The following is a 9,786-nucleotide window of genomic DNA, read 5'->3' on the forward strand; positions in this document are numbered from 1 at the left end:
AAGTACTGTGTTTGTGTGAGAAGGATCTTACTTCAGGTTTCAGCAATCCTGGTAGGAAGATGAGTAAAGAAAGCATATGTAGTTTTAATTTTTGTAAAATTTAAGTTCATTGTAATCTTAAAAGGAACATGTCATCAGAAAATGACCTTTTACTTTAATCAAGTTTTATGTTAAACATATTTAATTTATTTTTTTTCTAATTTTCCATTTTATTTATATTTTAATATAAACATGAAATGTTTCAGGATTTTTATTTTTGAGCCTAAAACTGAGGCTTTCTGCCTGTTCATATCACTTTCCATATCACATACAGGATTACAGTGAAATGTTACACAATTTACTATAGCTAATGTTCAGAATTTAGCCTCCACCTCTCTGCACAGGTCACAGAGCATGCCTAGAAACATGTTCTACAAATCAACAGGGTCAGACTATTGTGTCTATGCCCATGAGGTGTGCTCTAAGTCATCTGTACATGCTGTTAAAAAAAAAAAATCTCAGACAAGATGGCTGCTACCATAATAATGTACAAAAACTATAAAAAATTTAAATTCTCATATAGTATTGAGCTAAAGCTTCCATCTTTGTACAGATCACTTTCCAGATGTGTCCTCATTACCGACAGGAGTACAGTGAATGGTGACACCGGTAGGTAGTTAAAACCATAGAAGTTTATAATTCAGCCTCCACTTAAGAGTGTCACAAAGCATGCCCAAAAAACACTCTCATTGTGATGAATAGCCTCTAGGCCTATCTATTGTATCCATGTTCATTGGGGTTGCTATAAAGCATATCACTAAATGCTGTTGAAAAAACAGCTTGGGCAAAATGGCAGCCCTCCTAATAATTTGCTAAAAGGAAATTGAAATAATATTATGATCAGAAAAAAGATTAGGGAAAAAACACGTTTTAGTATCTAATGAGTATTAAAAATCTAGGTCAAATATTCCCTTTAAGGGTTGCTTCATACGTGCCGACGCGCAGCGTTAATAACGCTGCGAGTCGGCTAGGTCCTGGCAGGTCACTTTCACTACATACACACAGTGGTCTGAACGACCGCTGCGTGTATGTAATTCTGCCGGCCACTTAACCCCTTCTGTTGCCGCCCGACTCCCGCTCTGTATACATTACCTGTCCTCGCTGCACGGGGTCCCGGTGTACTGCTCTCCAGCCCGGCCAATCAGTGTGCGGCCGGCAGAATTACATACACGCAGTGGTCTTTCAGACCGCTGTGTGTATGTAGTGAAAGTGATCTGCCAGGACCTAGCCGACTCTCAGCGTTAACGCTGTGAGTCGGTATGTGTGAAGCTACCCTAAGGGTAAGTGGAATCTTTCCAGAAGCCTGAAGGTACCATTTCCTGCCTATATCCTATCTGTAAAGGTCTTAAAACTTTTTTCCTTACTAAAAACTTTGTTTAGACTAAGGGCCCTATTCCACCGGACGATTATCGTTCAGATTATCGTTAAATCGTTCGAATCTGAACGATAATCGTTCGGTTGAAATGCAGTTAACGATTAACGACCGAACGAGAAATCGTTGAGGGGAGGGATATTTGGTGGTTGGCATATTACATAACACATACCTACCCACTCGGCAAGCATGGAGAGCAAGCACAGTACAGGAATTGCTTAAAGAAAACAACTTTCTCTAAGGCATACTTTTCTATATAGTTTGAGAAATCTGTTTAACTAAAGTATTGTCCTAGGTGATGTCATCCCCAGGAGCATTGTTCTTTATAATAAGGTTATATTTGCTGCTTTATTCTTTGTAATATGGTTATATATGTTTATAGCCTATTGCAATATTTATTCTTTTGTGGCTGCAGCGAGCCTGGTGCTGTCGGCCCAACTTAGAATCCTGTAGTAAAAGCTTTTATTGTGTGGATTCAGTCTGTACACACTGAGCTAGACGTCCTGCCTGGTTGTCGGTGCCAGAGATGCCAGCACAGCAATGACTGCATCCTCTGCACAGGATTATCACTGCTATGGCTTCTAAGGAAAAGCAAATGTGAGGAAGTCAAAGATCTATGGTAAAATTCTTATTAATGGAACCTGTCAGTGTCTTATAGTTTGAACCATTGGACAGACAAAAAACAATACTAGTTAGGACTAGTCAGCATTTATGACATGTATATTGGCCTGCATGTGTATTTTCTGTAGAATAACTGTTCTACAACAGCTTTTACATGCTTTGGGTTAGTACGTAATAGCACCAGGAAGCAGTTAAAGTGAATCCGTCTCCCCCCTGACCCCGACATGAGCTGGCAGCACCGTTGTATAGATATCAATAAGGGCATTCAGGACATATCTATCTTACCTGTCTCCGTGGTTTTATTTTTAGAACAAAACACCTTTTATTTAAGCCATGAAAAGAGTCAAGGAGGTGGGACCTATCGTTTCCTAGGCCCTAGCACGCCTACGCCTCACTATGTGCATCACCGCCAAAGGGGCAGTCATACAGCAGAGTGAGCCAAAGGGGTACTAGGGCCCAAGGAATTTTAGGCCCTGCTTCCTTGACACTTTTCATGGCCTTAGTAAAAGATGTTTCGATATGAGAATAAAACCATTGACACAGACAACAAAGTTATACTCTGAATACATTAATTGATATCCATCCAGTGGTGCCGCCACCATGTGAATGGGTCTTTATTTTTTAAAAGTGCTACCTGTGTGAGATTTGCAAGCGGCAACTGTCCCACTTCTCTGCCTCTCGTCTCTTCCTTTCATTTATTTTATCTCCCCGCCATGTGCTACTTTGTGTTATTGTGTTTAAAATAGGCTTAGCAGCATTAGTATCAGCCATAGGTGTGATGTGCAGCCGCTCCTCTCTCTCCATGTCGGATTTTGCATTTTTCTCCCCTTTCTGGGCAGCTGGCACTCCCCTTTATAAGACCCATGTGACCTAAGTCAGCAGAGTAATACCTGTGCTCACATGACAGTACCTCCATGTTTTTTCCATTCTGTCTGCAGCAGTTTTGGTGAGTGTAATACCATATCCATACTTGTGGTGTTTGGGGGCAGCCTTCCCCGCCGGTGGTGCTGGCTGGGACTTTGGGTTTGGTCCTGCAACATGGTGGTTGCAGGGCCATTCCATGGCCTCCCTTCCCTGCATGTGCACGCTTTGTGGGGGTGGCGGTCGCTGACCGACACGGTGTGGAGTTAGCATAGTGACCCGTTTGAACCAGGAGACCTGCACGTTGGTACACGGGGCGATATGGCTTGATCAATTCATATTCCAACATCCTGAAGTTGTTTTTTTTTAAATAGGCTTAGCAGCATTAGTATCAGCCATAGGTGTGATGTGCAGACGCTCCTCTCTCTCCATGTCGGACTTTGTGTTATCTTCCTCATGTAGTCCCCATGCATCTTGTATATATGCAGTACGCAAAGTTAAAGGAGTAGTGCGGCGCTAAACAATTATTCACAAAATAACACACATTACAAAGTTATACAACTTTGTAATGTATGTTATGTATGTGAATGGCCCCCTTCCCGTGTTTCCCCTCACCCACGCTAGACCCGGAAGTGTGGTGCATTATACTCACCGCATCTCGTGTCGACCCCTGTCCGCCATCTTGGGACAATGACATGGAGCGGTTCGGGTGGCCTCCCAAAGACTGAGTCCCTCAGGCCGGCCCCCCTCTGCCGCATCATCAGCAGCTCAGCCGTGATTGGCTGAGCATAGCTGTGCTCAGCCAATCACGGCTGAGCACAGTTATGACGCGGTAGAGGGGGGCCGGCCTGGGGGACTGATGGAGCGGTTCGGGTGGCCTCCCAAAGACTGTCATTGTCCCAAGATGGCGGACGGGGGTCGACATGAGATGCGGTGAGTATAATGCACCACACTTCCGGGTCTAGCTTGTGTGTGTGTGGGGGGGGGGGGGGAGAACACGGGGAAGGGGGACATTCACATAAATAACATACATTACAAAGTTATATAACTTTGTAATGTGTGTTATATTGTGAATAATTGTTTAGCGTTGCACTACCCCTTTAACAACAAAAATGGCTGGAAAAAGTAAACTGCACCTAAACATGCACATTACTATTCACCGGTTTAAATCCAACACAGCAAAAACTGACCTATCATGGACAAATGCAGAGAGCAGCAGCACAAATAATAAATGAATAACCAAAATGTGATGAAACTCAAACCATTAATCCCAATATCCAAATATCCAAAGAAAATGAAATACTAAATACAAATAGCAAAATCATACAAAATCATCAAACAGTCTCCATAGTAACTGCTGCCACCCCAGATACGGTCAGACCAGAACATTCCACGCGTTCCGTCACCAGGACTTTCTCAAGGGTGAACTTCATTTATTTGGCTGCGTCTGTGTTATCTCCCCGCCATGTGCTGAAACTTTGTGTTATCTTCCTCATGTTGTCCCCATACATCTTGTGGATATGCAGTACATCACTTGCAACGCTTGGGTCCCCACTATGAACACTTGCCAAATATCTTTAGAAATCTAAAGATGTGAAACTTACATAGCTGTTAGATCAAGGAGACACATTGTACCTTTCATATAAGTGTCTGTGCTTCCTGGACATAGAAAAATTGCTTTAATCTCAGTTGCAAGCTGTGCTCCACGCAGGGTCGGGGAAGGGGGGGGGGGGTAAATAAGGTGTTACAGCCCTCAGGTGATCAGGAGCTTGAAAAAAACAAGTATAACTTGGGTGGTGTGTCGCTTCACCAGCACAAACATACCTGTCCCCTTGCCCTCTTCCCCTCACCAGCATACATCCCCATGTCCCTATCCCTTTACCAGCATACACCCCCAGTCCCCATCCCTTCACCAGCATACACCCCCTGTCCCCCCATCTCTTTACTAGCATAAATCCCCCCCCCCCCATACTTTTCTGTATGCGGCCGCGTGTCAGCGAACATGGCTACTTATGTCATAGGTTCGCCATCATGGCACTAGACTATAAAAGCATTTTTCTATATTCTGAAAGATCAGATAGACATATGAAAGGTACCTGGTGTCTTCTTGACCTAACAGCTATCTAACAGTGTCCGCCATTTGGAATGTGAATTGCAGCTGACAGATTCCTTTTAAAACTGTATGTTGTGTTATTCATGTTATTTCTCCTGGAAATATAGAGGGGAAAAAATGTTCTCGCTGTCAATAGGCATTGTCTATACAGTCTGATGCTGTCTGGATAGATCCTGTCCAGATTATTTCATATGAAATGATTGTATTTAAACAGCATATTGGTCATTTTAATAGGAAATGATGTTAAATACATGTTCCCTTTTCACATCTGCTTCCTTTTTTTTTTTTTGCTTTTGCTCTGAAACCTTTTTGCAAGATGTGGAAATGGAATGTGAGATATAATCCGTTGTTGCCCTCTCTATCTATTACAAAACAGCAATGAGCTCAGCAATGTGTAATATTTGGCAGCGCTGACCTAAACTTTAAGAAACTTTGTAGACCAGACCAGAAAATAAAATCTTATTGCTGGGGTACCCTTCCACCCCTGGGCCCCACAGTGCTTATGTTAATTTCTTTGAAATGGTTAGAAAGGAAAAAGTTTCTTTTTTTGGGTTTTTTTATATACACATAAACTTACTTGTAGCTTATTGTGGGGGTATTCGACTGCATAAACATATTCAAAGGTGCCAGAAAAAGTCAATCACTGGCTGAGTGGGCTGTCACTGCAGAGCCAAGTTCGTCTCATGGTCAGCGGAGGGCCCAAAGACACGGCAGGATGCCGGTACTAGCCAATATGAGAAATTTTGGAATATATCTTATCATAGAAAAATTCCTCTATATTTACTTATCAGCGTTGGACTCATCTCTCAGGGAGCGCCGGGCTGCAGCGGCTGAGATCTTCATCACCCGACCACCTCCAGAAGCGGGACCCGGCGGGATTAGGTGAGTATAGGAGGCTCTAACGGGGGGTCGGGAGCCTGTCACCCCGGCACGGGGGGTGACAGGTTCCCTTTAACATTTTGAAAGGGCAGATATGCTTTAAGATTTTATCGCATAAAATGAGAAAACTCCAATATAGAGGTTACCCAGAAAGAGAAACACACAGCTACTTTCTGGCAAAAATGGCACCACTCCTGTTCTCAGGTTATGTGTGTGGTATTACAGTTCAGCTCCATTCACTTCAATTGAATTTAGCTGCAAAACCCCACACCCAAACTGAGGACAATAGTGGTGCTGTTTCTGGAAGAAAGCGGCCATGTTTTTTCTAAACCTGGATAACCGATTTAATCCTGATTTACACATTAATCCTACAAGTAAATAATGAGTAATAACTAGGCTTACACCCATGAGCTGCAGTTGCACAGTAGTTGCTTCTGTCTTCATATTCTGCTGACTGCATGTTTATGGGCCCTCACAGCTTCAGCCAATGTTTGCTGCCTGCTTTGCTTCTTTTAGGTTATGTCCCCACTTAGTATTTTGGTCAATATTTGTTGCCAAAACCAGGGGTGGAACTGACAGGGTTAAATTATAATGGAAAAAATTGCACAGTTCTTGTGTTTTCAACCCACTCCTGGTTTTGATTGAAAAAAAAACTGACCAAAAAACTAAGGGAAATATTATGTGTGAACATAGCCATAGACTGAAATTAGTCTAGATGTTTTTCTGGGGGGGAAAATGCCACTAAAAACATCAGATTTGGTGCATGGCTTTTTTGGGGGTCAAATACAGCACCTACATGACGTTTTTTGCTCTGGCATTGTTTGTCAATGTTTGTGCATTTGCAGTTTTTTTTTTTTTATTGCAGCAGGGCCTACATTTGTCATCTCTCCCCCAGAGTCTTCTATAGTATAGTCTGGTGTAAAAACGTCATATCTATATGCATATTGGTGTTTTTTACCCAGTTCTTCAATAGAAATTCTAATAAAGAATCACATGACTTGTATTGGAAAAAAAACATGTATACTTATTTACACTAGAATAGAAAAACGCCAGAAAAACTCCAAAAAAGGAGGAAAAACTGGGAGTTTTTGTAGTGTTTTTGTAGTGCTGCAAAAAAAACGTTGTGCAAAAGTTATGTCTGAGGGAGGCCTTGGATCAGGACTCCACTCTGGTCTATGGCTATCCTCACCCATATTTTTTTGAAAGGAGAAGACCGGCAACATTTTTATTGAAGTATTGTATTTCCCCCCAAAAGTTATACAAATCCCCAATATACACTTATTACGGGAAATGCACATAAAGTGCTTTTTCCCTGCACTTTCTACTGCATCAAGGCTTCACTTCCTGGATAACATAGTGATGTCACTTCCTGGATAACATGCTGATGTCACGACCCGACTCCCAGAGCTGTGCGGGCTGTGGCTGCTGGAGAGGATGATGGCAGAGGGATGCTCAGTGTCCCTCCGGTGCCCTGTGTCCCTCAGTGTCCCCCTGCCATCATCCTCTCCAGCAGCCACAGCCTGCACAGCACCTATCACCTGCCCCCAGGGCCGTATTAACAACTGCTGCTGCCCTAGGCACTAAACCTGCAGACGCCCCATCTTTAAGCACCGATTGGCGATACCAGACCTGACCAATACCACCATACCCCCCCCCCCACACACACACACACACACACACCCCAATGGAAAAGACACCAGATTTACTGCCAAGTCTGAATGGGAGGTGGGAGACTAAAAAACTAAAAACAAAAAAATATTTTTTCCCTTCCCCCTGGTGCTGCCCCCCTGCAAGGTGCTGCCCTAGGCACCGGACCACGGGTGCCTAGTGGTAAATACGGCCCTGCCTGCCCCCACTTCCCCCATAATGTTTGCAAAAAATACTGATCCCATAGACTTCTATTGGCTAACTGTTCCACAGTTACGGTCTACACTAGTATATGTCTAATTTTCTTGCGGATATGTAAAACTACGGATAGTGTGAATAGTCCAATAGAAATCAATGGGCCCTAAAGGCCCTATTCCACAGAACGATTATCGTCCGTATTCGGCCGATATCGGCCGCTACGGACGATAATCGTCCCATGGAATAGAGTGCAACTATCAGCCAACATCGTTCATGTCGGCTGATCGTTGCAGTCGCTTTTTTTTTCAACATGTTGAAAAACAAGCGACTGATATAGCAGCGATCTGCTGCCGTCGCTCCGTTGAATAGAAGCGTCGGCAGCAGACGCTGCTATATCCTATGGGCTGCCCGGACGATCAGCGATCACCTGGGCAGCCCCCCCGCAGCTCCCTGCCGCCCCCTCAGAATGTGTGAATTAGGCCTTATTGGTTTCAAGTACAATGTGGAAATCTACTGTAGGATTTGCCAAACCCAGTTGTAATGAATTAGCTGTCAATTCATTTAGTTTTGTAAAAGTCATTCCAAGTGTTTTCCAAATTCCTAGATGAAACTCTCGAAGGGCGCTATTACACAGAGCTGAATCAGGTCGAAGTGGCAGATCATTCAATCAGCCAAAAAAACTGTCATCGAACCTAAAATCAGTGGTTGCCGGATGTGCATCACTACATGTAATAGTGATTTGGTGTTTGTCCACAAAGTGTAAGTTTTTAAGCAACTTTTATCAAGACCTTTGTGCTACTTTTGAGAAGTTTATGCCCGGATGCGCCATTTTTGAAACTTTTTGCTTGGACCAGAGATTCTTGCCAAGCACATGAAAAGCACAAAAATTCTTGCGCTCATGATACATACAGTATGCGTCTAAATTAAAGAGGACGTACCATTAGGTACATGATTCTAAAGGAGCTGCGTCATAGAGGGGAGGGAATTCCCTCCCACTGGGGGTGGGTCGGCCTGCCTCCAGTGCCTCAGCCCCGGCCCGGTACCCCTGGATAGAACAGCGCCGTACACGGGAACCGGGCTGCGGTTCAAAAAACGGACCGCGGCATCGGCTTCCCCGTGAAGGCGCCGTTCTATCTATGGGTCATATTAAAGTGGATGTACCTGATGGTACATCTTCTTTAAAGGAGAAGTCCGGTGGATAAAAGATCCGACAGGGGCAGAGGAGAAATTGACTGACAAGTACTAACTTACCTCTCCCAAGCCCTCGGTGAGCAGTGGGACTGACCTCCAGGATCTCCGAAGCTGACACCTCACAAGCAAGCTGATGGACTGGCTGCTCAGCCAGACAGGGACTGGGATGGGATGGGATGCTGCTCCAGTCACCGATTGGCTGAGTGGCCAGTCCATCAGCAAGGACAGGCCTTCCCCCCACCCAAGTTATGACGTAAGCACTAAAGATGAGCGAACTGTTCTGACTTTTGATCCGAAAGCAGTTTGCTCTCTCGTCATGCCTGTGATCCCGGCCGCATATTCACGGGATCGCAACTATGCGGCCGGGATCACAGGCATGAGGAGAGAGCGCCGATGAGCGTCTACTCATCTCTAGTCATCACAACTTAGGGGGAAATGCCTTCCTGCGGGGGTCCCACGGCCAGGCTCACCGCAGGCACAGGGAGAGGTAAGTCAGTACTTGTAGTTAATTTCCACCTGCCAGCTGCAGGATTTTATCATCTGCCGGACTTCTCCTTTAAGCAACGGCCAATTTGTTAGATTCATGTTCTGTAGTTTCGCTAGTTACAAGAACAAAATGAAGTAGCGTCATTGTTTTCAAAGTTTACCAAGTGATTGTTTTTCTTCCTCCTGCGCTGAGAACAAGGTAACTAGCACCTACAGTATAACACAAAAGCGCCTTGGGATTGCAGCCAGACTGAAGTTGCACAACATGATCTTAGAGCTCTGTTATTCTGCCACACATCTACTGAGTAAGTTCTCCCAGGGAGTGACCCTCCTCTATCCTTTCCCCTCCTTCCATCCATCATTTCAGGGGAGGAGGAGG

This window comes from Dendropsophus ebraccatus, chromosome 9 (genome assembly GCF_027789765.1).
Source record: "Dendropsophus ebraccatus isolate aDenEbr1 chromosome 9, aDenEbr1.pat, whole genome shotgun sequence".
NCBI lineage: Eukaryota > Metazoa > Chordata > Amphibia > Anura > Hylidae > Dendropsophus > Dendropsophus ebraccatus.